General features: G+C 60.4%; 2 protein-coding genes across 20 annotated transcripts in view; one reads left to right on the top strand and one right to left on the bottom strand.

The window, feature by feature from the left end:
* PSMG3 (proteasome assembly chaperone 3) overlaps positions 1 to 27,990 on the top strand; it is a 476,610-nt gene that overhangs the window by 397,375 nt on the left and 51,245 nt on the right. The window lies entirely within an intron of this gene.
* The window catches only part of ELFN1 (extracellular leucine rich repeat and fibronectin type III domain containing 1), a 129,426-nt gene that overhangs the window by 52,264 nt on the left and 49,172 nt on the right, over positions 1 to 27,990 (bottom strand). For 4 of the 19 annotated variants that reach the window (XM_067705318.1, XM_067705311.1, XM_067705313.1 and 1 more), the window contains one exon: positions 17,605 to 27,878. The gene's annotated coding sequence lies outside the window, so the exon portion shown is untranslated. Of the gene's footprint in view, positions 1 to 10,319; positions 10,422 to 11,001; positions 11,273 to 14,439; positions 14,517 to 17,604; positions 27,879 to 27,990 lie in introns of those variants that run through there. The other 15 variants (XM_067705307.1, XM_067705315.1, XM_067705319.1 and 12 more) reach the window with 15 other exon arrangements.

Here is a 27,990-nt window from a genome sequence, read left to right as displayed (position 1 = left end):
CCCTTATTTGTAGATGACATGATCCTGTATGTAGAAAACGCTAAGGAATCCACAAAAGTCTGCTGGAACCAGCTAATAACTCAATTCAGCAAGGTCACAGAATAAAAGATCAATATACGAAACTCAACTTTATTCCTGCGTACTAGCAACAAACAACCAGAAAATGAAATTAAGAAAATAATTCCATTCACAATAGCATCAAAAAAACTTAGAAATAAATCTAACAAAAGAAATTTAATTAGCAAGACTTGCACACTGAAAACAACAAAAAATTGCTTAGAGAAAATAAAGGTCTAACTTAATGGAGAGACAGTCCATGTTCATGGATAGGAAGACTTAATATTTCCGAATTGGTCTATAAATTAAACAAACCCATCACAATTCCAGCAAGCTTTTTTTAAATTGACAAAAGCTGATTCTAAAATTTACATAGAAATGTAAAGGGCTCGGAATAGCCGAAAATATTTTTAAAAGAAAAATTTAGAGGACTCACACTACCTACTTTCCAAACGTGCCACAAACCTACAGTAATCAAGACGATGTGGTACTGGCAAAAGAAGAGGCACATCCGTCCGCGAAATAGAACTGAGAGTCCAGAAGTCAACCCTTATATTTGTGGTCCCAAGAGAACTTAACGCAGAAAATACAGTCTCTTCAAAAAATGGTGCTGGGGCGATCGGACACCCATATACCAAAAAAATGAACTTAGACCCATACACGGCATTTACAAGCATTAACTTAAAATGGGCAATAAATCTAGGAAGAGCTAAAACAATGAACTCCTAGAAGAAAACACAGAGGAAATCTTTGTGACCTGGGATTAGGCATATAGCACTAATAATACGATTCATAAAAGAAAAAAAATTGGTACGTCACACTTCATTATAAGTAAAAACTTCTGTGCTCCAAAGGACACCAGGAAGAAAATTAAAGACAAGATACAGACAGAAGATATTTGCAAACCATACTTCTGATAAAGGACATACCCAGAAAGTAGAAAGAACTCTCACAACAATTCTGAGTAACTCTGAAACTCAGCAAGACAAATAAACACACTAAAATGGGCAAAAGATTTAGACATTTTGTCAAAAACAACATGTGAATGCTGATGAACACATGAGAAAAATGTCCAACTTCACTGCTCATTAGGAAAATGAAAGCAAAACCCCAGTGAGACACCACAGCTCACCAGCCTGCGCATCTGCAATAAAAAAGACCAACGTCACCAAGCCTTGTGGGAATGTGGGGCTGACCCTCTCCAAACGCCTAGAAAAGAAAACCCAGAGAGACAGAGCGCAGACCAGTGCCTGGGGGGAGCGGGGACCACCCACCCCCGGACAGGACGTGGGGAACCTTCCAGGGCCATGGGAAGGGTCTGAAACTCGCCTGTGGCCACGGCTGTGCACATCTGTAAACGTGCCCAAGCCGCTGAGCAGTCCCTTCCCAGTGGCTTGGGAACGTGGTTACGCGGTCACGGTACGTCCGGAAAGCGGGGAACGGGAAAGAACAAGCAGGCCGGCGCGCTCCGAACGCGCTCCCCAGGACCTCCACTGGACGCCCTCACCTAGGCGACCAGCCTTATCCCAAAGGCAAGCACTGCCTTCAGGACAACTTACCAGCCGCCAAGGCCAGCAGGCTCTTTGCCGTCCTGAGATCTCACTCAAACAGGAGGACCCCCTCCCGTGACCTCGGGGTACCTTTCTGCACACACAGAACCCTGGGCAGGAAGCGAAAGGGAGCAGGGGGTTGTACCCGGGCAGCTTGGACCCCATAGCTCCTCAGCCAGGTGGGTTCCCCCAGACCCCCAACTCAGGGCAGGCCCCAGTTCCTCCGCAGTCAAGGGCCCAGAGCCGTCAACAGTCAGTTCCCCCGTGCTGCCTCCCACTCTGAGGCTCAGTTCTCCCATCTGTAAAATGGGCAGGACGGGGTGGAGCGAGGGGGTGTCAGAGACGGAAGGATCTGGGTTCTGGCGCTTGTGAGCTGCGAGCCTGGGCCCGATCACCTCCCTCCCCGGCTGTGGGAGATTCCCAGTGGTGCCGGGCCCGCCACACTGGGCACGGGGCCAGGCAGGGTCGGGGTCATCGCGCCCAAACAGGCTCTGAGCTCTGTGGTTCTAGGAACCTCCCAAGGCCAGGCTCGCGGCAGGTGGCTGAAGAGGAGCCAGGGGGCCCGTGTGGCGGAGGGGCTGTGCCCCACGAGGCTCGGGTGCCTTCCCTGCGAGGCTGAGGAGGCACCCAGGGGTCAGGCCCTGCCCCTCCAGCCTCAGTGTCCCCTTTCGGAAGGAGGGAGCTGGGACAGCCCTAACGCTCGGGTGTGAAGCGTCGCCGCCTTTGTCCTTTCTGCCAAGTACCCACATCTGCCACCTCCTGGCCCTAGAAATGGGGGTTTTCTCCTTGAGTTTAGAACTTCCAGACATTTCCCAAGAGGAAAGTGGGAGATGGAAGGGCTTCTGGCCTGAGAGGACCGGAATTTGGCTCCTGCGACCTCATGGCCATACAACTCTGGGAGGTGCAGGTGTCACTGAGGATCCAGGCCTCCCCACGGCCCGTTACCTTCTGCAGAGCCCATACCAGACGACCTGGGGGCGCCTCAGCGCCGTGGCCCCAGCCCTGGCCGGGGCGGCTGCGGCTCCACAGTCTACACTCACGAGACACCCCTGCACGGCCTGGAGACGTGCCCTCCCCAACGGTCAGCACCGTCCGCCTCATCCACCCTCCCAGGCCCTTGGCTTCCCAAGGAGCCCACAAGGAAGGGTACAGCAGCGGCACCTGGCACAGCAAAGGTGAGTCCACGATGCAGCAGGTCCCCTGGCCGGGGGTGGGGTGGGGCTCTGGGAGGGGAGCCCACACACACACACACTGCCCCCAGGACGACTCCTCCCAACCGCAGACCCCGGAGACAAACAGCGTCACAGCTGCCCTGTGTGTCAGCACGCACAGGACACACCGAACCGAGCGCGGCTGTAGCAGCCGTGCAGGTGTGCGGGGTCCAGGGCACTGCAGAGGCCGTGGCGCACCTGGCCCAGTGCAAGCCCCGGGCGTGTCTGGACACGCACCGGAAGATGGGAGCCTGCGTGTCAGTGCACGTGTATGACGCGTGCTCTGCGGGCACACGTGCGTGTCAGAGGCTGCACCTGTGCATCCGGAGTGGGCTGTGTGGGCATAAGACCCTGTGGCTGTGTGTGTGGGCTGGTGAGGTGGAGGGTGTGTCAGCCACGTGTCCTCAGGGCTTGGGTACAGCTGCCCAGGCTGGGGCGTCTCAGCCCTGACGTGTGGGTGAGGCCGGGGACGGGGGGTGCACCTCTGGATTTCTGGAGAGATGTTTTTCTAAAAGGCTGTCTCTGGTGAATCATGTCCTTCAGATCTAGCCTGTTCCTGCTCTGTGGGGAAGCCAAAATGAACCCAACGGAGTCTCTCCTGGCCTCTCCCCCAGGACGCAGAGCCGGCCAGCTCCAGGCCCACGTGGGGGCCACTGGGGGCCCCTGGGAACTCTCCATGCCCCTTGCTTTTAAAACCGCAGTCCGCTCTACTGAATTTGCTAAAAAAAAAAAAAAAAAAAAAAAAGCAGGCGAGAAATACATTTTACAGAACTTCAACCCTCAGACAGGATCTGAGATTGGAACTTGCCCTTCATCGGGCAACGTAACTCGTGAGACTACACCTGCTGTTTGTTCTGGTCCCCGAGAGGACAAAGGAGCAGCGTCCCTGGGAGGCATGCACATGCACACACTTGGGCACACAGACACACACACGGGCGCGCACACACAAACACACACGCACATGCACACTAAGACCTGACGAGTGCGTCTCTGAAAGGAGGCGCCTGCCAGCCGCCTGGGGAAACAACCCGCACGCCACTTGCACCCGGCACCCCCAGGGTCGGCGCCAAGTCACCCCCTGGTTTCACACCCACCCATTGTTTTTTGCGGGGGTGGGGGGGTTCCTCTCCCTTTGGAAAGGCATCTCTGAAATGTTAATGGATGTCAGCGGAAAACAGGATTTACTTAACGCAATCCCAGTCTCTATTCAAATGCATCCCTCATTTCGATATAAACGGGAATACGGGTTTTGCTTTACAGAATGTTTTTCTCTACAGGAACACAGCTCCAATTTTTAAAGCGATGTCAAAACAGATGGCGCAGGCCTCCCTGTCTGTCCCTCGCCAGCGCCGTCAGCCTGCTACGGGCTGCCCCATCTCACCCAGATGTTGGCATACACTCCTAACCGGGAGGCTCCTTCCCACACATGCCCCTAAGACTCCTCCCCTCCCCTCCAGCCAGAGGGACCTTTCAAACGTGGAAGCCAACTGCGTCCCTTACCTGCTCAAACTCCCCAAAAGCTTCCCAAGGCAAACAGAATGAGATCCACCTCTTCCCAAGAACTCCGACGCCCTCGCAGCCCAGGCACAATGGGCTCTGTCTCCCTCTGACCTCGCACCTCTGGAGGTGGGCCTTATCCCTCCTCCAACACGCCAAGCCTGGTGCTCGCTACCTCAGGGCCTTTGCACTTGCTGTCCTCCTCCCAGCTCCCTCTTTCCGTGCCTCTCTGCACAGCAAAGTGCAAAGGGACAGGAGGGCCAAGGCTTGTGCAGCCAGAGGAAGTGGGTCCACAGGCCTGAGTGAGGGTCCCACAGGACAAAACCAAAGGCCCAAGGATTCCATGAGCATCAGTGGCAACTTTGCCTTTCACAGAACTTGTATCACCATTTCAGCCTCACCACAGCTGGCCATGCACCCCAGTCCTCACCTTACAGAGGAGAAAACAGGCTCAGCGAGGAGAAGGGACCCACCCCACAGCCTGGGCCTCCTGACCGGGGACCATGCATCTGGCCCCAGACTCTGCTTCCAGCCCCAACACCCTGGGAGGGCGTTTGCTCTAGACCCATTTGACAGACGAAAGCACTGAGGCACAGGCAGAAAGGCAGCTAGCCGCCAGCTCGCACGGCCAGCCAGACACTGAGCTACCCCTGAACTGCAGCTGGGCCCTTCCAGAAACTTTTGTAGGGCTATCAGAGGTAGGGGAGATAGCTTAGTGGGGATGGCAGAGGCCAGGAACAGGAAAGACAGGCTCAGAAGCACACCCCCTGGCCCTCGGGTTTCCAGGGCAGCATGGAAGCCTGGGGGGGTGGGTGCAGAGGGCAGCTCTGGTATCCACACTGCCCCTCCCAGGAAGTCCTCCAGGCTCTGTCCTGACAACACAGGACCAGTGGCGCTTCCTCACTGCACGCTCTGTAAGCCTTCTCTCTGTAGCGCCCACTGTGTGTGAAAAGGATCTAGAAAGCCCCCTTCTAGACAGGGCTCTTGGTCCCCCACCCCTGAGGCCAGCCCAGCCCGCCCCCATCCCCACGTGCAAAGAGGCCAGCCCCTGGATCTGTGTCAGCTACCGGGAGCCAAGGAGGAAGAGGTGCCCGGTTCGGTCCTGCCGAAAATGAACCAGGATCTATCAGCAAACACGAGGGAGCCTCGGCCATCAATCATCAATCATCTCCCCGGGTTCCCTGCCCGAGGGAGACTCTGACTGGACCCGACCGCATCCCAAGGCAGGGGCGCAGTGGCCCGCTCTCGGGGTCAGACCCTGGGCCCTCTGTCATGCCGTCCGCCTCTCCAGCACTGGTGGACAGCTCTCAACACAGCGGGGCTTCGTAGATGCTTGTTATCCAACCGGCTCTTCTACGAAGTAGCTGCTGGGGGGGGGCTGCAGAGAGCTGTGCTTGGGGGTAGGGGGACAGTGTTAAAGAGGGGCACGGACCAGTGTGGGCCCAGAGGCAGCAGGGGTGGAGCGTGGCTGGTCCACTGCACGCACACCCTCCCCCGAGGCTGGAGAGCTGAGGGCGGGGCCGCTGGGGCCCCACCTGGCAGGCAAGGGGGGGGGGGTCTAAAAAGACCCCCTGCTGTCTCCAAGGCGGGGCCGGCAGAGCGTGGGAGCAGGGCTGAGCCGGGCTTGCTGTCACTGTCCTGTCTGGTCCTCAGTTTCCCAATCTGTTTAATGGAGGAGTTGAGTCAGAGGCTCCACCGAGTTCAGTGGCTCCACCGAGATCAGTGGCTCCACCGAGTTCAGTGGCCCCACTGATGGCTGGGAGGGCTGCTGGGTGCTCCCGGGCCACGCCCCCTCTTCTCATCCCCTGCTACTGGTCAGCACCTCAGCTTCTGCTGCTCCCGGCCCCTGCTGCTGATCTGGGGGGCCGGTTCCTCCCAGATCATCTAAATGCTTACGGGCCCACCAGACCCCGTCTTCTGGGAGCCCCCATGCTTGGGACAGAGCAGCCCCCCAAGGAGGAGCTGGGGCCCACTCACGGGGTGGGGAGCCCCGAGGGCCAGACTGGCCACAAATTCTTAGGAACTAAGGCTCACTGTTGGGACAGGAAGGGAGGCGCCCCAGCAGGGATGAGTCAGAGTCTCGGGGTCTCCCAGCACGCAACAGCCCAGGAGTCTCAGCTGCAGGGTGGGTGGCGGGCGCCGTCAGGAGAGGCCTGGGGGCAGGCGGGGCCCAGTGCTCAGACACCAGGCCAGCCTTGGTGACTCAGTTTCCCCACAGCTCTTCCTCAGTCCCCAGGGCCCAGAGCATGCAGCCCCCTCTTGACCCCCTAAGGAGGCTATCAGGCCCTTCTGGGGCCCCCCGCTGCCCCCAGCCTCTGTTCTAAGCCCGAGGCCAGCCTAGGCCTGGCTCCCAGGAGGATTCCAGCCTCAGCCTCGTGACGTGCTTGCCGTGTGATCCTGGGTGATGCTGGACCCTTCTGAAAGATGGGGCCAGACCGGCTGATCTCCACTGGGAAGGATGGTGTACATGTACTTGCGTGTTCATGTCTATCGGCTGTCTCCCAGCCCAGACACAAGCCCCCCACTGCCGGGGCCTCACACAGTCTCATCCCCAGACCCCAGCGGAGCACGCAGTGGACCCTCAACACGTCTGCTGGACAACCTTCGGGACCCTCCAGCTCAGAGGGCCCAGAGCCTCGGCTGCTGCCCCCATGTGGCTGCTGGGTCCCAGGTGGTCTCTCCAACCCCACTCCTCCCCCTCCCCTCCCCTCCCCGGGAGAGCTCGGCAAAGCCAGGTCTCAGCCGGCCACACACAGGCAGGCCAGAAAGAGGAGGTGAGTGTCCACACCCGCCGCCCCACTTCCTGCTCACCTACGTAGTCGCCCACTGACACAGGGTACCTGGCAGTGTCCGAGGCCGGCCTGCCCTGCTCAAATACCAGAACTGAACCAACACAGCAGGGGCACAGGAGCCCCTCCGCCACCCTCTGCTCCCACTCACTGTGCATCCCCAGACAGTACCCCACCCCACTCCGGCCTCAGTCTCTCAGTCCCCCCATCTGTACGGTGGGTCCTGGGAAGGACGATACCAAAGTCCCTTCCACAGCAGGGCTGCAGTCCCCTGCATGAGCTCCACCATCAGTCACCCCAACAGAGCCCTGCCCAAGGCCAGGTGACACCCAAGCTTCTATTGGAAGAAATCGGAATCCATGACGGGAGACAAAAAGGGAAAGGCGATGCAGGGGGCATGAGCGGGGGTTGCTGGAGAGATGACAAATGTATCCAATGTCCACGGCGCAGCAATGCCACCATCTGCTCCAGGTTCACGCTTGGAAATTTATGGCCCCATCACCCGGCCCTGGAGATCTATCTCCTGCCTGTCAGTCACCGCATCTTTCATCCTGCGCCCTCCCCGCATGTGTATTATCCACCACCAGCCCAGGCAACCACGGGGTCTGCCTGCTTGTTTCCTGCGGAGATATATGAACACCCCAGTCCAAGCACCTCTGCTCGTAAATTTCTCCCGCTGCTACGCGCCCTCAGAAACAGGGTCCTCTGCTAATGGGCTCTGGGTCTCTAAGGGGATGGGGACTGCAAGGTAGGGGTAGGGGCCCTGACCCGAGGGATCTGAGGAGTTTCCTGAGTGTTCAGAAAATCCCACTGAAATCTAGAGCTGGTGTGTGTGTGCGTCTTAGAGACACACACGGACGTGGGGCCAGGCAGGCACCCGCGTGCTGCCCTGCTGAGACCCAAGCCACTGTCAGGATTCTGGCCCCACTAATTTCTCTCTTGGAGCAGGTGGTGCTGACAAGCAGACAGTTAGATTCAAATTCCCAGGGTCTAAGAGAGGGGCTGCTGGGCCCAAGTCTCTCCTGGGGGCCCCAGCCACCTGGGTTTTTTTGGGGGGGTAGGGAGTTGGGGGAGCAGCAGCCTCTCCCCAGCTCAGGTGGCGGGCGTCAGCTTCTAAAATCTGTGAAGAACTGCTAAGCTTTCCAGAGGGACTCCTGTGGGGCTCTGGGGAAGGGACATCAGGCTTTCTCATCCCCCGGCCCAGGTACACATGCCCACCACATCCCTCGCCCACCGCCCACATCTGCCAGGTCTCAGGATAAGATGCCCATCCCTGCTTTTCCCAGTCAGGACTCCAGGCCTGTGGCTGCTATATCATCCTAAATGATACACGGGCAGCCGGCCTGCTGCCGTGGCCAGGGGGACTGCACAGCTGCTGGCAGGAGAGGGTCCAAGAGGATCCGACTGTATGACTGCCAACCTTCCTGACCCAGAGCCCAGGGCGTGTTCAGCCGTCCCTTAACAAGAGCCCAGGAAAGTGAGGCACCAAAGTGCTGGGGTCCTGGCCCGGCTCCAGCCCCCGAATCTAGATAGCAGGTGGGCATTCCCTCTGACGCACGGGCCATCTGCAGTTTGTCCCTCTGCCTCTGAGTGTGCCTCTTCTGATGAAGCAGGGTGCAGACCTGAGACGAGGTTGGGAGTGTGTCCCCCATTGCTCGTTCAATTAGAAGTTGAGAGCTGCAACGACCCAGGGTGCAGGCCAGGAAACAGGAGACTGTGTGGCTTCAAACCAACATAAGCCCCGTTTGCTCCTTTCCTCTGGGGCTGGGGCCTCACCGGAGACAGCCCCAGAGAGAGGAGACTGGGGAAGTCTACCTTTGTATCCCCCCTCGCCCTGCAGCCTTCGAAAGCTCCTGCCTCCAAGGCTCCTGAGATCTTAGATCTTGTCAGTGCTTTCCTCCCAGCCCCCAGCCCAACAGAGAGGGAGAGAGGCAGACCCAGCTGCATCTGAGCAAGGGCTCAGGGAAGATGGCTCACACCTGAGGCTCTGCTGGGGCTGCAAACCTGGCCTGATCTCCCCACGCCTGGAGGAGAGGCCTCCAGGGGCCCCGCCTGTGCTGAGCCTCCCCTGTGGTGCTCCTTCCATAAGGCGCACGTTTTCACCTGGCCTGGTCTCCCCAAGCCTGGAGGAGAGGCCTCCAGGGGCCCCGCCTGTGCTGAGCCTCCCCTGTGGTGCTCCTTCCATAAGGCGCACGTTTTCACCTGGCCTGGTCTCCCCAAGCCTGGAGGAGAGGCCCCCAGGGCCCCGCCTGTGCTGAGCCTCCCCTGTGGTGCTCCTTCCACAAGGCGCACGTTTTCATTGTACCCCCATTTTACAGCCTTGGAAACTGAGGCTCTGGGAGGTTTACCTGCCCCAAGGTCACACAGCTGATGCCGGCAAGAGTCTGGTTTTGATGCCAGAGGCTGTCGGTCTGATTTGGAGGGGGAACACCTGCAAGGGGCCCCACCCTGAGCAGCGAGCAGGTGACCTGCGGATTTTACAGGATGGAAGGGGGGACCTGCGTCCTTAGAGGCAGGTTGGGGCAAGGAGGCTCAGCACCCCTCCCCCAAGGGATGACAGTGAGAACGGGTCCGAGGTGGGGGAGGGGTGGAGAACATCCACCAGCTTCTGAGCAAAGGCCCCCGCCCCCACCCCTACGCCAGGGCTTTGGCTCCCCGATCGCAGAATGCGGCCCCTCCCCCGAGTAAAGCTGGGCCGTCCCGGGGTGCCTAGTGTGGAGGCGCGCAACGTCGGAGAGCGGGCAGACAGGGCAGGAATGGTGACACCGGCACCGACGGGGCTCAGGGACCCTCGGCCGAGGAGGTTTGGGGAAGGGCAAGGGCCGCGCCGGGTCGACCGCAGGGAGCAGCAGCTCTGGGCGAGGGTGGGATGCGGACCGACGAGGGAGCGACGAGGGGGCAGAGGTGCTGGGGAAGGGGCAGGTCCTAGCGAGGAGTAGTTGTGCGAGGGGCAGGGGCGCTCCGGGGGCGCCAGCGGTACCCCTATTCAGGACCCCGCTCTCCCCGCCGCCGCCGCCAAGTTCCTCCAACTTTGCCCGCTGCGCTCGGAGGGCGCGCTGGGCCTGGGCGCACTAGGGCCGGGGGCGTAGGGAGAGCGCGCCGGCGACGCGAGGTGCGCGGCCCGCCGCGCCGCCCCCGGGAGTGGCTGGACTCCCGCGTGCCCAGGCTCGGCCCCAGTCCCGCGTGGACTCGGGCTCCGCGGGCTCCGCACTTACCTGCTCGCCCGGCCGCCGCTCCGGGGCTGCGCCCGCCGCCGCCGCCACCGCCGCCGTCCTTCAAGCTCTAACTTCGCTCCGGGGATTGAAATTCCTCCCCAGCTTCGCCCATCGATCCGCGCGCGCCGCCCCGCCCCTCGCCTCGCGGGCAGCGGGGCTGGTGTTCGCGCACCTCCCCTGCGCTCCCCCCTCCCCTGCGCGCTCCCTCCCACCCCCTCTTCCTCCCTGCTCGAGTCCGGCTCGGAGTCTCGCGCCCTCCCCCTTCCCCCTTCCCTCCAGAACCCCCTGCGCTCGCCCGGCCTCCTCACGGCCGCGCTCCTGCCCTCCGGCCGCCGAGCGGAGGGGGAGGGGGAGGGGGAGGGGAGGGCAGCGGGAGGGGAGGTACTAGAAAGCGCAGGAGGGTTCCTTCTCGGGCCCTCTCCAGCCCTTCCACCCACGTCCGAGTGGGGGCGGGGCCGCCCTCGCGTAGGGGCGCGCGCAACAGCTGTGGCCGGGAAGAGCCACCCACGACCCCTCCCCTTTAAGCAAAGACCAGGCGTCCTCAGGACCCGATTCGGCCCGGCTGTCCGGCCCACCTAGGAGAAGGTAGGGATCCGGGGGCAGAGAGCTGGGGGGCCGGGGGCGGACAGGTAGGGCTGGCACCCTCTCCCCAGTCCTGGCCCCCCTTCCTTCCCTCACTCACCCCAACCTCTGGGAAAACTCCGAGAGGCTCGGCGCACTCTTCCCTCTTAGTTTGACCCTCACAACCTGCGTGTGCGGAAGCCCCCTTTCCGCAAGTTACAGAGAGGCCCAGAGGCTTGCCCCACGTCACACAGCAGGTCCGGAGCAGAGCCCGAAGGGCAGCTTTGACCCCAGGTCTGAGCCTCCTGGCCCCTCGGGGCTCCTCGCTGGGGCCGGGCAGGCCTCGGCGGTGCCCCCGGCCGCCCGGGTGGGCTGCCCGGCCCGCACCTCGGGCCGCTCGTGTCCCCGCGCAGCCTGGCTCGTCCCCGCCGGCGCCCGCAGCCCCCTCCCCGCTTCCTGTCCCCCGCCCGCCTCTGATTCCCGGCCTCAGTACCCCCGGCACGCTCTCCGCTCCCCGCCAGCAGCTGGGCAATTCACCGAGCATACAAAAGAGTTGACTCAATTCAAAGACAGCAAATCAAGATAAATCCTATAGTGTGTGGGGACCGGAGAGAGAATGTGAATGAACGCCCACAGCACCAGCGACTCCTGTAGGGACCGGCAGGTCCCCCTCGCCCCGCACCACCTGGGCGCGGAAGGTCAGCCAGGAAGTGGGCAGTGGGCTCTACGCTGCCCTCCCCCTGCCAGGTGGGAATTGAGGACCTTAGTGCTTTGTGGCCCCCTCCTGCCTGCCAGGTGGGGCTCCCTTGTGAGGGGGTGCAAAGCCACAAAGGGGGTGCTAGGACAAAAGCAAGGGTGCCCCGTGCTTATGTACTGGGGGGCGGTATGTCTAGAAACGTATCACAGCTCCGGGGGTCAGGGTGAGGCACAGGGAAGGAGGCAGCGGGGCCGCGTGGGCATCTGAGCTGCAGCCTTTCTCCCTGGGCTGCCTCCTACCTGGACCCTTGTCCCAGCAGGCCTCAGGCCAAGGGCAGGCCCTGGCTATTACCACATAGATATACTGCAAGCCTCGGATGTGCCAGGCCTGGGGACCAGGGAACGGAGGGGTTGGTGAGAGGACCCCCTTCCCCTCCCTGTTGTCTAAGAGGCCCTCCGCAGCTGCAGTTGGGACTGGGGAGAAACTGGTCCTCCCCCAGAGTGACACTGGTCACTCCAGGAAGGTCCAAGAAATCACCCTTCAAGCCTCTGGCCTCACCAGCCCTGTGCAGGGAATGCACGGGAGCCGAGGCTCCAGTGCATTCCTTCCCAGGCAAGCCTCTGCCAGAGGTGACTGACTCCCGTTTCTGGCTGGTTCCCCCAGGGCTGCGCTGGCCAAGCAGCTCGGGCTCAGGAAGGATCCGGTTGGCTTGGGATGGGCCGCTGGGGTATGCCAGGGACCGAGCTAGGGCCTGCCCAGAGTTGCATCCCGACCTCCTGCTGCTTGCTCCCCAGGCCCAGGGGCTACGCGCCCATCTCCAAGGCGTAGAAGCCAAGGCCAGAGGCCTCAGAGCGCCCTCACCGGCACTGCCCCACCCCCCAGGCAAGTATTGGCTGCCCAGGGTTAGGGCTCTGTGGAGGGGCTCAGAGGCCAACGGGAGGGGCAGGGAGGGCCCAGGCACCCGGGGGATCCGTGAGCCGGCCCCACAGAGAGCAAATCGCTGAGTTGGGGGCACAGGGGATTGGAGGTGGGGCGGAAGGCGGGGCTCCGGGTCCTGGCCACTGAACCCCCCACCCCAAGCGGAGGCTGCACCTTAGGGCTGCGACCTCGTCCGCTGAGTCTCGGCTGGGTCGCCCCTCCCCCGTGGCCGCGCCGATTGGCGGCCTGCGTGTAAGTCATTAATTCTGTTACAGAGACGCCGGCGCCGCCGCGAGGACATCTGTCAGGGACCACATACGGCGCTCCACGCCCCCTAGCCCACCCCCAGACCCAGAGCGGGGGAAAGGATGCGGATCCTACCTCCCCGAGGCTCGCAGATCGCTGGAGCACAGCAAGCGAGCGCTGGAGAGCGTCGGGGTCCCGGAGTTGAAGGAGGGGGCGGGGCCCGCGGCCAGCCCTGGGGACAAAGACACCCCCCCCCGCTGCCTGGGGGCTGGGTGTTGCAGACGGGGAGACGGGAACCAGTACCCCGTGTCCCCTGTCCCCCAAATCCTCACATCCACTCAAGCTCCGGTCTGACTGTTGGGGGTGGGTGGACCGGGGGCGGGGGAGGAAATGGAGTCCTCCTGGGCCTTCGGGGTGCGCGCAGGCGACGCTGGAGTGGCGGCCACCAGGACATCGCCTCCTCCCTGCACGTGAGGCTGTAGCTACACCCCAAAACCCTCTCAAGAGCTTCGCGGGTCTCCTTCACTCTCCAGAACCCCGTCGGCTGCTCGCGGCGACCACCGCACTACCCCCGCCGCTCAGATGGGGCGGGTGAATGGGCCGCGCAGCAGTGTGAGCTTGGCAGGAATTCCCGCTCACCGCCGGCAGTCCGGCCCCAGGGATCCCACACCCACCCAGAGCCGGAGGGCTCGGGTGAGGGCTGTGCTAGGATCGCGCCGGTCTGGGCGGTCACAGGCCACACCATGCAGTTTGGGAAGAGCAAAAGTTGGGGGGGGCGACACTCCGAGACCGGAGAGTAAAGAATGAGGGGAGAGGCGGGGGGGCGTGGAGGGAAGAGCGACAGGATGAGGACCATGAGGGTCGGGGGCAGCTCCGGGCCTGGGGTCCCGCCACACCCCGCAGCCAAGCCTAGCTTCACGGCTTCCCCGGCGGAGACAGGTGCGGGTTACAGGCGCCTATTAATAGCCCGGAGCCGGCTCCTTCCCGCGAGCATGGCAGCAGCGGGCAGAGCCGGGCGACCGGATTGGGGGGGGGTCCTGTAACACCCCCTCCAAGGGCTCCAGCGGCGGGGGGCGGAGCAATGCTCCCTCCACGCCGGCTGTGCGAAGGCTAGGCGCCCACAGTCTGCTCCCTGCCCGTCCTCGACTACAAGATGGGGTTCCAGATGGGGGGCAGTCTCCGCGTCAACTTGGGGCGCCGCGGCTACCACTGCTCCCTCGCAGGCAAGACCACCTCCCTACCCCGATCCCTGCCTATCCCGCCCTTCGTGCTCACAGCGCTCAGGAAAGTTTCGGGGTCCCCAAGGCGCCTCCTAGCCCGAGGGGTCCGGAGTCCCGGGCCTTCGGGCCGCGGCGTCGGGGAGGGAAGTTTGTCCAGCCGGGGCTGGGCGACTGCTAACTTCGAGTGCGCCCGCCTCGGAACCCAAGAGCGGGGACGCCCAGGACCGACGGACCCAACGCGCCACAACCAAAGCCCCACCGGCGAGGGGACTCGGCCCCGGCGCGGACGCTCAGGGCACGGCGCGGGGACTGGAGCGGCCCGGGCTGCGAGAGCCGCTGGGGACCCCGCGCCCGCCCCCGCTGCCGCCTGGGAGAACATCTTCCTTGCCTCCCCCAGGGGCTGGGACCCGCTGGCCCTGCAGCTGCGGTAGAAGCGACCCCCAAGCCGCAGCACCCTCCCCTACACGCCCCTTCCTACCTGGGCCGGGGTGCGGGCCAGGGGCCGGAGGCACGGTCACGGGCGAGCGGAGCGCGCGCGCCCAGGTCCCCGGAGCGCGGCGGCGGCGGCGGCGGCTTCCCCTCCTTCCTCCAGCTTTTCCTCCTCCGGCCTCGCTGGCTCCAGACAGATCTCCTCCCCCTCGCGCCCTGCCCGCCACTCCCGGAGCCCGCCGGGCTGGGCTCCGCCTGCGACGGGGAGAGGAGCGGAGCCGGCGGGAGCCGGGCTGCGGCGCTCACTGCGTCAAGCGCGGGGCGAGCGCGGGGCGGCGGCGGGGACAGCGCGTGGCGAGCCCTGGGCCGGCCGGGCAGGCGGGGGAGCGGCGGCTCCGGCTCCGGCTCCGGCGCGGGCGCGGTGGTGGCGGCCGCGGCCGCGCCGAGGTTGTAGCACATTCTTTCCGAGCGTGAGCGAAGGTTTCGTGGAGGAGCCCGAGCGGGGAGGGCTGGAGGAGGGGTGGGGGACGCGGGCGGGGCGCGCGGCGGTGGCGATCCCTCACGTCGGTGGACTGGGGGTGTCCGGAGGGTGAGGCGGGAGGGAAAGTTGGAGCGTGCTGTGGGGGCGGCGTGGGGAGCCCAGCGGCATCCTCGCCCCCTCCTTCCGGCTCGCTCTGCGCGCCCCCGCCCCGCCCCAGGCCACGTTAGAGCAGAAGCCCCCGAAGGCCTAGGAGTCGGGACACTGGGTGGAGATGGGAGGTGGGCCCCTGGGGCGGAGATGTGCACGCGCGTGCGGGCACTGCCTTGTGCATACACACCCGGGAACCGCGTGAAAGTTGACCCGAAGTCAGACCCTGTGTGGGCGCGCGCGTCCGCGAGTGCAATTGCTCGGCCCGCAGGGGCGCGCGTTTCCGGGATGGGGAGGGCCCTGCACCTGCTGGAGGTCGCGCCCTAAAGGATTTGCCCTCCCCCAGATTGCTGACCCCCACTAACCCTCCCACTGCTCGGCCCCGCCCCCTTTCGGTTAGGGGGAGGGCCGAGGAGGGTGTGTGGGATCAGCCAGGATTCTTCGGATTCCGGAAGGTTCGGTTTAGCGGATTTTCCTCCCACCGATCCCCTTCCCCTACATTCGCCTCCCGAACCCCCGGGGGACTGAAATCTCTCGGTCGGCCTCTAAACAGGGTTCTAAATCCGCAGCGCCCTGGTCTCCCTGAGCCCGCACCCAGCGTCCACACCGCCTCCCGGGGCGGCTCCCGCTCCCCACGGCCGCTGCCCAGCCTGCGGCTTGCGTGTTCGGTGAGAATTCCAAACCAGACTCAAGAGCGCCCCCGCCCGGCACGGCCTGCGCACCGCTTCCTGAGCCGCTGTGTCGGAGCCCGGGAGCCGGGACGCCGGAGGGCGCGCGGGGCAAGACCCTCCGGGCGCCGCGCCTTGCGCCGCGCCCCTGCCCCGCGTCCTGCCCCGGCCCGGGATGGGAGACAGAGACGGCGGGGTCGACCTGCGCGCCGCGGGGCGCGCGCGGCATAGGGGAGGGGGCTGCTGGAGGGTGAGGGGCGCCCCCCCCCGGGAGGAGGCGCCGGGACAGGCGTGGGAGTGGCGCGTGAGGCTGCGAGCAACGCGGCCAAAGGCTGGCCAGGCCGAGGATGGGCGCGCTGGGTTCCGGTTCGGGGTCTGGTCCAGCGGCCTCTCCGCAGCCCATAAACTCCGTCCAGCCTGCGGCGCCCGCTGCTGCCCTCCAGCTCCTCCCAACCCCACCCGCGCCTCCGAGACCCCAGAGAGGTCCGGGATAGAGGATAGGCCACCACCTTGCCCCTGGACCCTTGCGCCTAGAGGATGACGGTCAATGTCGGAGCCACTGTCTTCTGGCTGTCCTGTCCTTGAGGGGTGCTCAGACCTCCTGGGACCGAGAGGTGGGGGCAGAGGCTGCCTTGGGGGGGGGGTGTCTCTCTTGCCAAGGGTCCCTACTAGAGGTGCACTGCCCCTCTGTAGCCTAGGCCGGCTCACAGCCCCCGTTCCCACTTTCTCCCCAACTCGCCAGGGCCTTGCAATTCGGTGACCTGGTTCGCCAGGCGCGGTGCTCCTGCCTTAGGGGAGCACTCCTGCCGGATACCCAGGCCTTTCCTGCTCCAGCATCTTGAGATGTGGAAATACGCCTTTGTTTGCTCTAAGAGGGCAGAGCCTGGCTGCTGCCCCCCAGAAAGGCCAGACCCGCCTCAGGCTGGGAATGGGAGACCCCAGGGCAGACCCGGAGGGAGGAGGGAGGCCCGTCTCTCTCTGGGCTAAATAAAGGCAGAGGGCTCTCTCTCTGGTGTGTCTCCTGTGAGGCAAGATCCCTCCCTCTCTCTCTCCCTCCCTCTCTCTTTCTCTCTCCCTCTTTCATCTCTCAGACACTCCTCTCCTCCTGAGAACCCCCCCTCCCGCCCAGCCTCTGTTGTAGACACACTGCACCCACACACCTCATGTCTATAGGCAGCCGCAACCTCACCCACCAGCCCACTCCACCACGAGGCATTATCTAGTCGAGAACGCGGGATACTGCTCCACCCTCACAGAAGCCCAGCTTAAGTTGTAGCTGGTATAGCCTGGCAGCCTGCTCCAAGCACCCCCAAGTCAAATACACCGCAAGTCCACACCTAACACACGTGCACTCACACGCCCACGTGGAATCCCGAGTCCACACCTAACACCCGTGCACTCGCGCGCGCCCACGTGGAATCCCGAGTCCACACCTAACACCCGTGCACTCGCGCGCCCACGTGGAATCCCGAGTCCACACCTAACACACGTGCACTCGCGCGCGCCCACGTGGAATCCTGAGTCCACACCTAACACACGTGCACTCGCGCCCACCCACATGGAATTATAAACTTCACTTCCATGTGTCAAGTGTGTGCTTGCTGCGTGCATCAGTTCAGTTCATCCTCGCGGCCACCCTAGAAATGAGTACTATTAACACCTCCCGCTTCACAGGGAGGCCAGGATTGAACGCTACAGGAACTGGGTCAGCAAGATTCTTGTTTTTATTGTAACAAACCCACTGCCGTATCTGGATGCACCCCAGTGCTCTCTGGGGAGAGGCAAGCTAGGAAGTGAGGGCCCTCGGGCCTGGGGCTGTGGGGCCACCACCTTCCCGAGCTGCTAGGGCCCCCCCCGTGCCTGTGTCCCCCACCTCTTTCCTCCGGACACTCTGAGATTCCCCCGGCCAAGTACTCACCACATTGGATTTTCCACCAGACTGTGAACTCAGCAGAGCAGGACAGTCTGACCCACCTCTGCATCCAGGTGCCATACACCCGGCCAGCACAGGAGGGGTGACTGAGCGCAGTTTCAGAATAGACGAGGGCCTCACATTTCTCCACACCCCCGTCATGGCTCCTCTCTCCTCTAACGATGGCCTGGCTGGGAGGAGCTGACCCAGGCAGGTCAGTCAGTCACCTGAGAGTACGCAGGGAAAGAGCAGAGGGACACAAGTGGCCGGGATTAATGTGGAGAAGAGCCCTCCCCAGCCCCATCCTGGGAGATGGTACCCAGAGAAAAATGGAGACTGTCTCTTCCTGTGCCCGGAACTTCACAGTAACAACAACAAACAACATAAAACCCAAAAGCCATAAAAGAAGCAATATGTCCAACTTATATCCAAGCAAAGATCCTTTATCCTCATATGTAAAGAGCTCTTACAAATCAATTAAAAAAATATACCCAAGAGGGAAAAAAGTGAGCAGAGATTATGAACAGAAAAGGAAATAAAAATAACACTTATATATACAAAAAGTGCCCAGTCTCACACTTAACAACAGAAATGCAAATTAAAATTACTCTCAAAGATGATTTTTCATTGATCCAATGGGCAAAGAGTAAAGTTTAATGACACACCATGTTGCAATGGTATAGGGAAGCAGGCACTCTTGGAACATCTGAAACAATGTCCAAATTACAAATACATATATCCTTTGGCGCAGCATGTACTTCTAGGAATCTGTCCTCCAGAGACTGCTCACAAACGTGAAGAATGATATATTACTGCATTCAAGGTTATTCACTGAAGCACTCTTTGTAATAGCAGCAGATTGGAAACATCCTAAATATCGGCTGGCGGTGGAGCGCTGGGACACATCCACGTGGAGGCGCGTGCAGCTGGGTAAGCGCAGACTGATTTGAGTCCATCTCCCAGAACGGTCTTGAGGGGAACAAACAAGGAGAGGAACAATGTATGTAGTACTTTTTTTTTTTACGAGTACAAAAAGGGTGTAACAAAATAACATTTTACTTGCTTGTGTGTATTATTTACTGACAATGAAATTCAACCTCCTTAAGAGTACAGTTCCACGAGTTTTGACAAACGTATACATCTGTGTCATCACCACCCCAATCAAGATATTGAAACTTCCATCGCCCCAGAAAATGAGACTTCTCACTGAGTACCCACGTCTGCCATTTGAATTTTGTACAATGTGCATACATTTCCTTTTGTAATACATTTAAATACAGAAGTTAAAATGAAAAATTGTTTCATATCTGTCATCTCATCTGGTCCCCGCAATAACCCAGGGAGGCAAATCGTCCCAGCCCCATTTTACGTATCAGACTGAACTTCGTTCCTGGAATGACAGAGACTTGCCCCAGAGAGCCGAGTCCGAACCTGAACCCAAGGCTCTCTTGTTTCACCAGATTTATTGAGGGATAATTTACATGCCACACACTGCACCCATTTCAAGCGTGCCAGTCCATGGATGTTAGTGTATTCACAGAGTTGTGCCACCATCTAATCTGAGAGCATTTTTTACCCAAAAGGAAAGCCCAGTACCCGTTAGCAGTCACCCGCATTCTCCACCACCACCTCCAGCCCTAGGCAGCCACCGACCTACTTTCTGTCTCTGTAGATTTGATTTTTCTGGACACTTCAGATCAATGGAATCGTATGCTCTGTGGTCTTTTGGGACCGGCTGAGTTCACTTAGTGGTATTGTCTTAGTGGTAAAACGCAGGGGGGTTTTGTTTTCGGTTTTTCAGTTTTTTCAGGTATGGAGTTTATCTCAAATCATGTTAACCTGTGATGTAGGCATTTGGAATAAAAGAGTGGAAGACGAGCTGAATGAGTCTGAGAGAGCATCTGAAGCAGCAGCATTTTACACGCAAGGAAGACGAGGCCCACGAAGTGAGGTTTCTTGCCCAAGTCAAATGTTAGCTGGCAGCAAGTCTACGATGAAAATTTAGATTCCCTTCTTCCTACTCCACTGCTTCTCCTTCTGACAAATACTTGGCCTACACGGTTTAGAATCCTAGATCCCTCTTCTCCAACTTCTACAGAGATGGCACGATGTGGAGAGGAAGGGAAAGGGAGGATCCATGCCTGCACCCTTTGACACATGCCTCTGTAGCATCTTGAATTAATCATTCTCTTCCCATTTCCACTGCCATGCCATAGGGCTGGCCCAACGCCTGCCCAGAAGACTTCTGCAGGAACTTCAAAGCTGAGATTCCTATATGTTGTAGCATATGTCACAATTTCATTCCTTTTGATTGGCTAATAATATTCCATTGCATGGATGGACCACATTTTATTATCCATTCATTAGCTGATGGACATTTGGGTTGTTTCCGCTTTGGGGATATTAACGAATATGCTGCTATGAACGTTTACGTAGTTTTTACATTAACATGTGTTTTCATTTCTCTTGGGTATATACCAAGGAGTGGAATTGCTGGTCATATGGTAACTCTGTGTTTAACATTTTGAAGAATTCCCAAACTGTTTCCAAAGTGGATGCAACATTTCATATTTCCACCAGCAGTGTGTGTGTTTCGACTTCTCCACACCCTCACCACCACTTGTTTTTATGTCTATTTGATTCTGGCCATCCCGGTGGGTGCGAAAGGGTATCTCACTGTGGTTTTGATTTGCATCTCCCAACGGCTAATAATGCTGAGCATCTTTTCATGAGCTTCTCGGCCTTTGTAAATCTTCTTTGGAGAAATGTCTATTAGGGGCCTTGTCCACGGCCACTAGGCTATTTACCTTTTTATTATTGAGTTGTAAGAGTTCTTTATATATTCTAGACACAAGTTCCTAATTAGATTTATAATTTGCTAATATTTTCTCCCTTCCTATAGGTTGTTTTTTCACTTTCTTGTTGGAATTGTTTGCAGCACAAAAGTTTTTAATTTTGATGAGGTCCAATTTTTTTTTTCTTTTCGTCGCTTGTGCTTTTGATGTCGTATCTAAGAAGCCCCTGCCTAAGGTGAAGATTTACTCCTATGTTTTCTTCTAAGAGTTTTATAGTTTCAGCCCTTATATTTAGGTCTTTGATCCATTAAGTTATTTTTCAGATGCTGTGAAAAGGGGGTCCAGTTTCATTCTTTGCACGTGTTGTTGGTCCCAGCACCATTTGCTGAAAAGACTGTTCCTTCTCCGTTGAATCATCTTGGCCCCCTTGTCAAAAATAAAGTGACCGTAAATACAAGGGTTTATTTCTGCACCCTCAGCTCCACCCCATAGGTGTATATGTCTCTATCCTTCTGCCAGACCCCTCTGTCCCGTTCCCTGTAGAACCTGACCGTGGGACGTGGGAAACCTCTGCTTCGTTCTTCATCTGCAAGATCATTTTGACTCTTTGGGGCCCTTTACTCTTGAACTCAGTGCAAGCCCTTGGCTTATCCGTCAGCCTCCCGGGCTGCCTCCAGCACATGTAGGAGCCGTGATAACTCAAGATTACCAACAATGGAATTGCTACCAACAAAGGGCGCACTTTTCAAGCACCTGCTGTACGACAGTACTTACTGTGTGTAAGTACTTGATGCTCATTAATTCTTTCATGCCGTGGCGACACTGAGGCACCAGGAGTCCAAGAAACTAGTCCAAGGTCTCACACACACGGTCAGTGAACAGCTACCACGGTCCAGCCGCTTGGCTACAGCACCTGGGCTCTTTCATTGGCTTTCACATGTAATCTTGCAAATTTTCAAACATACAGAAGAGTTGATATAATTTTATAGTGACACCCAAACGCCCACAGCAGACGTCTGGCTCCACTTGCTTTATCACCCTTCTCTCCAGCCCCCAGGAATCAACCACTTTCCCAGTTGGCTGCAGATGTCCATACACGACACCCCTAAACAGGCAGCGCGCACAGCACAAACTAGACTTCAATGTTCGTTATGGAGTTTTTCATTCTTTGCAGTAAAACTGATAATGAAATGTAGAAACATCAGGGGGACCATCTAGAATGCTCTAATGTGTGCTCTGCAGCCCAAACCCCCATTGACAGACAGAACATTGGCTCCAAAAATGCCCACGTGCCCCAGCCCCCCGCGCCACCCTGGCTCCGACTTTTTCCACCGTACGTTGGCTTACTCTCTTCCGGAATTTCATAAACTTGGGGTCATAGAGTATATGCCCTCCCTGGGTCTGGCTCCTTACACCCCGTCCAAAGATGTGTGTCCGTTGGCTGCCGTTTCGCTGAGCGGCTCTGAGTCGTTCGCACATCACGGCCGCTCTTCCCCATCGTGGGGCTGGGCGCCTGGAGGCCTCGCAGCGCCACTCCCATGGCGTGTCTTGGTCTGAGGGAGGCAGAGACATCTGCCCAGCCTTCAGACGCCACGCTGCTCCCCCGTGGCCTCAGCTCTGGCCTCTCTCCTGCTCACCTGCGTGACCTCTGTTCGCACCTGTGTCCCCACCTGCTCCTCGGGGCCAGCTGCACACCGACCGGAGGAAATGGGGGCCATGTCTCCTCCTTGGAAGCCAGAGGCTGCAGAAATGCACGTCTTTGTGGGCATCGCGCGTCTGGGATAAACCACACGATGGGCTGTTGGGTGGAGAAATCAACAGAGTATGACTGCATAGAAAATTCAATTCCAATTTTGCGAAGAACAAATGTACGTGTGCGTAGAAGTAAGACCTGGCCGAATGATGGTGCTTTTCGTTCTCTTTTTTTTTTCCAGAACTGTCCCTCTTGACGATTAGGAATGTGGATTACGACAGCCGGGGCTGTCGGAGCTCGGGCCGCGCCGAGGCACCCTGCCCTCAGGGACCCTGAGACGTCAGGTCTGTGTCCCTGACAGGCGCGGCCCAGGGCCACCATCAAGGAGCAGCCAATGTTTGCAGACCGGATGCGGGCCGGAAGGACAGATGGACGGACAGACAGAGGGGGCCTCACACCTGGGTCGGGTCCATTGCGTCTCCAAGTTCTGGGAACTAGCGGGCCGCCTTTCCCGGGGCTGCAGAGGTGGGGCTAGGACAGCTGTCCCAAAGGGGCTTGCAGCCCCTCGTGCTTTGAGGGCTGGAGCTGGTCTCCTACAGCGTGAGAGGCCGGGGACCACAGCTCCCCGGGGGGCCGCCAGGTCCCTCCAGGGACTCCAAGATGGAGGGGCCGTCGGAGGCCACAGGTGGGCGTGGCCTTGAACACATGTGGGCCCCGGCCGACAGTGAAAGCGGCAGCAGCACCGGCCCTTCCCCCATTTCTCACGTGAGCCCCTGGGGTCAGGACCAGTCAGAGCAGTGCCACCTTTGGGCAAAGTACTCACAGTAGGTGCTTCGGGACCGAGCCACAGGTGTGCCCTTCCTCACAGGTGGGCCGTCAGCGTGTAGCCCTGCTGCCCTGCTCGGTGGGGACCCCAATGCCCACCCTTCTCCCTGGGAGACCCGCTGCAGCCCAGCCCCGGGGCGCAGGAGCCCGGGGGCAGGAGGGCGGGTCTGGGTTCAGTGGGCACCATCCTAGCATGCGCTCGTCCCCTTCTGAGGGTGTGGCCTCCTCACCTCCAGGCCTGTGCTTACGCCTGTGCCCCTGCGTGGCATGCTGTCCAGCACACTGGTCAGCCTGCCCCAGGCCTCTGCCCTTCAGGCCCAGCTTGGGTGTCCTGGGCCGGTTCAGGTGCCCGTGCACGCCCATCACCTGGGCTGGGGTCGTGGTTCCTGGTCGGGGATCACCTTGCAGGAAAGGGCTTGTGTCAGTGCCCCCGAGCCCCAGTGCCCCTCACAGGACTTGAACTGACCTGGCTGGGGGGGGGGCATCCCAGGGGAGGGACAGGCAAGTGGGTCCAGGGAACAGAGGCCAACTCCACCCCTCCCCCTGGCAGTCTCCATGCCAACCGACCGTCCCATCTCCTGCTTCGGTGTCAGCTGCTCTCCTTTCCCGGAGGGCCCTCTGCCCCCACAGACAGGCCACTTACCCTGAGCCCCCGTCAGGATGGAAAATCAGGCAAAGTAGGAGATTTGGGCCAGGAGGTGCCCTGCTGCAGGGAACGATTGATTGAGTCTCCTCCAGGAATGAGGCCAGCGCCTCCATCCTTCCTGGCCGAGCGCCCTCCCTCTGGCCTGATCCGTGGGTCAGAGGCATGTGGACGAGAGTCCAGGGGGTGGCCTTCCTCACAGCCACCCTGATCCACCCCTTCCTGGGTCCATGTCGACGCCTCTGCAGGGCAGCCTGGGATCTACAGCTGCAGGCCTCAGATCCCTCCAGGCTGCCCAGCCCCTGGGCCTCCATTAAAGCACCAACTAGTGTGGGAGGTGGCCCTCCACCACCTCCTTGCAGGACAACGTGCCCCCCCGCTCAATTACTTTTGAGAAAAATACACACGGCCCTTGTGTTACTGTCCTTTCTTCTCCCACTCAAGCCTCCTGGCCCAGTGGGGCATCAGGATGTGCTTGATTTCCTCCAGTGGCAGGGAGCTCACTACTCAGCCCTGGTAGCTGCTGGTTTATGCACCTACATGTCCCACCTGGCTCTGTCTTGAGAAGAGCTGAGCACCCCGTCCTGCCCCAGACAGGGCGGCTCCTCGGGCCATCTCAGGGCAGCCTGTGGTGGGCCCACCTCTGAGGGCTCCTGGCCTCAGCTCGGTCCTCGGCCCAGCCCTGCCTGCCCCCTCCCACGTGACCTCCACCCACACCTCCTCGCCTCCCCTGCATCTCTGCAAAGGTGTCCCCAGCTCTCCTGGCTGTGCAGCCACCAGTGCCCCCTGGAGCTGACCTCTCGGGAGTCTGGGCTTCGCGGGCTAATGGGCAGCAGCCCGGGACAGGCTGTGATGGACACCAGCAGGGCAGGGACCCAGCTGTGTGATGTACTGTCAAGTGGGCAGCAGATAAAACGCCTACCCAGTGCGACAGAAGCAAGATATAAAAAGCCTCCACGGCGCCTTTTTATTGACTAGAAATCTTTTCCTTCATGTCCCATCATGTCCCGGGCTAACAGGCCACACTGAAGCTGGAGGGAAGTCGGTGTCCTGGCCGCAGGGAGACGCGGGCTCCCAGGTCGCCCGACACAGCCTGGGGCCCCCCGTCGTCCCCCAGCATCAGTGAACCCCTCCCAGGACTGTCTGACGTGGCGGGTCACCGTCCCCCATGCACTTTCTCCCCCTTCTCGTCGGGGGTCCGGCAGGACACGATCACCCCTCGCGGAGGCTGCAGGTGGCAAGGGACTTGCCCAAAGCAGACCTGGTCCTAGTTCTGCAGCATCGTAGAAGCGCAGGTTCTGGGGCCGCCCACCACTCGGCATGCAAGGAGGACGTGCGCCCATCTTGCAGTTGGGGCTAAGTCCCGGGATGGGGGGATTTACCCTGCATCCCTGCAAGTCAGAGGCAATGCTGGGCTGGGACCCAAGGCTATGGGGCCCCAGAGGCCCAGGGAGCCCCCGGGGGGGATCAAGCCAGGGTCTAGAGCATCTGCAGATGGCTGTGGAGCTCCAACCGGACCAACACCCAGAGCACAAGCTTCCCCGGCACCAGGGGTCTGCGGGCCCCAAGGCCCTCACGAGGCCAGCAGGGCAGAGATGGAAGACAGGCTCCTTCTGAGGCAGGTTATGCCCCGCAGGCTAGAGGCCAGCAGGGAGAGGGCTCAGGAGGCGGCCGCAGCCTGGAGCTGGCTCCTGGGGGTCCTGTGCCCACCCGAGCCCCGGGCCGGGGTCCCCAGCAGCCCCGTTCCTGTCCTGTGCAGGCCCCTCTCCCAGTCCCCTCAGGCAGGTGGCAGCTGCAAGCCCGCTGCTCCACGCCCGGCCCAGCACCCCAGGGACCGCGCGAGCCAGAAATGTCTGTGGCTCAAAGGAGGCCGGGAGGCACGCTGATCTAAATGAAGGGCCGTCTCTTCCTTCCAGAAGAGCTGGGCCCGTGGCACCTCCGAGGAGCCTGGAGCTGGCTGGCCAGTCGCGGCATGCGGAGCTAGTAATTAATAAAAATGAGTAATGATGGACCATCTGTCCCAGCCTGTGCTCCATGGCGGGGCCACGCCGAGCCTTCATTAGGCATTCCTCGGCTGTGTCCCCACAGATGTTGACAGTGGCCGTGGGGCTCCTGTGGGAAGACTGAGTTGAATAAATTTAGGCAAACAGCACGGAGAAGGCTGGGTCTCGGTGAAGGAACTCATGCGGGGTCAGCCTGAGTGAGACCCATGGGCAGGGGCCCGCCATCTGTCCTCCACCCGGGAAGGTGGGACGGGGTGCAGACTGCGCGTGGGTGGGGGCCTGGCCTCACCTGCTCCCTGCACGACCTTGGGCGAGCGCCGGACCACTCCGAGCCTCCACTCCAGGCTGCGGGGAGCAGGGCAGGGCCCCAGGACGGGGGTCAGAGTGTGTGTTGGAAGCACGGGGATCAGGGATCAGGACCCCCAGAGCCTTTAGTTTGCTCACGTGCAAAGGAGGCCGCTGTCCGTGGAGTCTAGTTGGTGACCAGTGGACAGAAGGGGCCTCGTGTCTTAGAACTCTTGGAAGGTGCTGGTCAGGGCTTACTCTCCTCGACAAGCTGGCCACCGCTGTGCTCCTGCCAGAGACCCTCAGCCCTGGAAAAGGCCTGCGGGCCAGGAGCTGCTCCTTGCCCTGGGGGAGTCCATCAGCAGGAGACGGGGCTGGGCGCCCTGGATGCCCACGGCTTGCAGCCCAGGGAGAGTCAGACAAGCAAAGAGGGAGCTGCAGGGAAACCGGGGTTCAGCATGGGCGGAGGTGCCGGGAGAGGAAGCACCCCCAGAGGTCTGGGGTGGCAGGGAGCCTGGGCAGACGCAGAGGCAGGGTTTGCCCTCTTGGAATCCCAAAGCTTTGGGCTCTGCGGTGTGTCACGGCTCCCCAGGCTGGCTCCTCTCCGGACAAGTGGCCAAATGCCCCAGGGTGGGGCCCTCCCACGCAGGGAAGGGTAGCTGGCCTTGAAAACACCGGGAAGAGGCATGCACAGAGAGGGACACTGAGATGCAGAGCCAGGCGGCCTGCCCAAGGCCACGCAGCGAGAGCAGTGGAGCCTGACTCCCTCCAGGCAGAGGGAAGCCCCAGCTCACCCTGACCCTGACCTCCAAGGTCTTCCCGCCCCTTTCCCCACCCCCTCCGCAGCCTCCAGATCTGAACTCTCCTGCCGTATCTCTGCCCCTCGTCCCCTATTTCCCTCCAGTGTCTCTACTGCATTGTGAGGGTGACTCTCTCAAGATGGACCTCATCTTAGAGGTAAACACTCCGGTCTCCCCTGCGGACACGGGTATTGAACACGGACCACAGCAGAGGATCTCTGCCTGCTCAGCAGCTCTTCGCGTTTGCTGTCCTGTCAGCTGACCCCACCCCTCCTGGTGAGTGCACCCACCCACCTGTGTCTCCCCAGTCCCAAGGGACAGCTAGCTGAGCAGGCCCTGGCCGCAGGCCCGTGACATCGGACCCCAGGCGTCTCTGGTTACCCACCTGGGTAACCCAAAGTCTGCCTGGCTCACCCCCAGAGAACCCAAGCCCCCAGCTTTGTCCCCACACAATGGAGCACCCGCCCAGAAAGTGGAATCAGAGGATGTGTTTGTTCCAGGGGCAGTCAGCCTGGCCGGACCCTCGGTGCCCATGGAGGTCAGAAGGGAAACTGAGGCCCAGGGGAAGGCAGCCCTCCCATGCAGAATGGGGTCAGAGTGGAGACAGGAACCCAGACCCCCTGGGCACCAGGCCAGGGGTCTTTCCCACCCGGGGTCTCCTGCCAGCCTCACTGCAATGCAGGTACAGCCCCCTCAGGCAGGGGTCAAGGAGAGAAGAGGGTGCAGGGAGCCTGGAGAGCTATGGAGGTGCTCAAGGGCAAGGGGGTGGAGAGGAGCGCGTCATTACCCGCGTGAGTATTCATGAGTCCCATGAATATTCATAGCAACTCTTACCACTGATAAGGGAGAAGCTGGACTGGGAGGGAGAATCCATTACTCACTTGTCTGGCCAACCTGGGGCCAGAACCTGGGCAGTGGCCCTGGGCCTTGCGGCCCATCCACCAGCAGGCCCAACAGGGACCCCTCTCCAAAGGTTGACAAGGAGCAGGGGCCAGCGAGGGCCTGGCCAGGGTGAGAGGGCCACACGGCCTCTCCCTGCCATGGGCGTGGGCTCCCGGGCCCAGCAGCTAGTCACGGACGCCTGGGCATGGCAGGCGGGGACGGGGGGGCGGGGGGGGGGGAGAGTGGCCGGGAGCTGGGTGCCTCAAGATGGGTCTGGCTCCTCCGGGTAATTGGCAAGCAGCCAGAAGGAGCTGGGAAGAGGCTGCAGCTGCTGGAAACAGGATCGCCTGGGGGCTGATGAGGACAAGACTAATGTCAGTGGTGGAGGGAGCCCAGAGAAGGAAAGCGAGGACGGCTCAGAGAGGGTCAGTAACTCGCCCGAGGTCACACAGCAAAACCATGAGGC

The sequence above is a fragment of the Pseudorca crassidens genome, chromosome 15 (assembly GCF_039906515.1).
Source record: "Pseudorca crassidens isolate mPseCra1 chromosome 15, mPseCra1.hap1, whole genome shotgun sequence".
NCBI lineage: Eukaryota > Metazoa > Chordata > Mammalia > Artiodactyla > Delphinidae > Pseudorca > Pseudorca crassidens.
The sequence above is the reverse complement of the archived record's forward strand: the minus strand, read 5'-3'. Positions and strand labels throughout refer to the sequence as shown.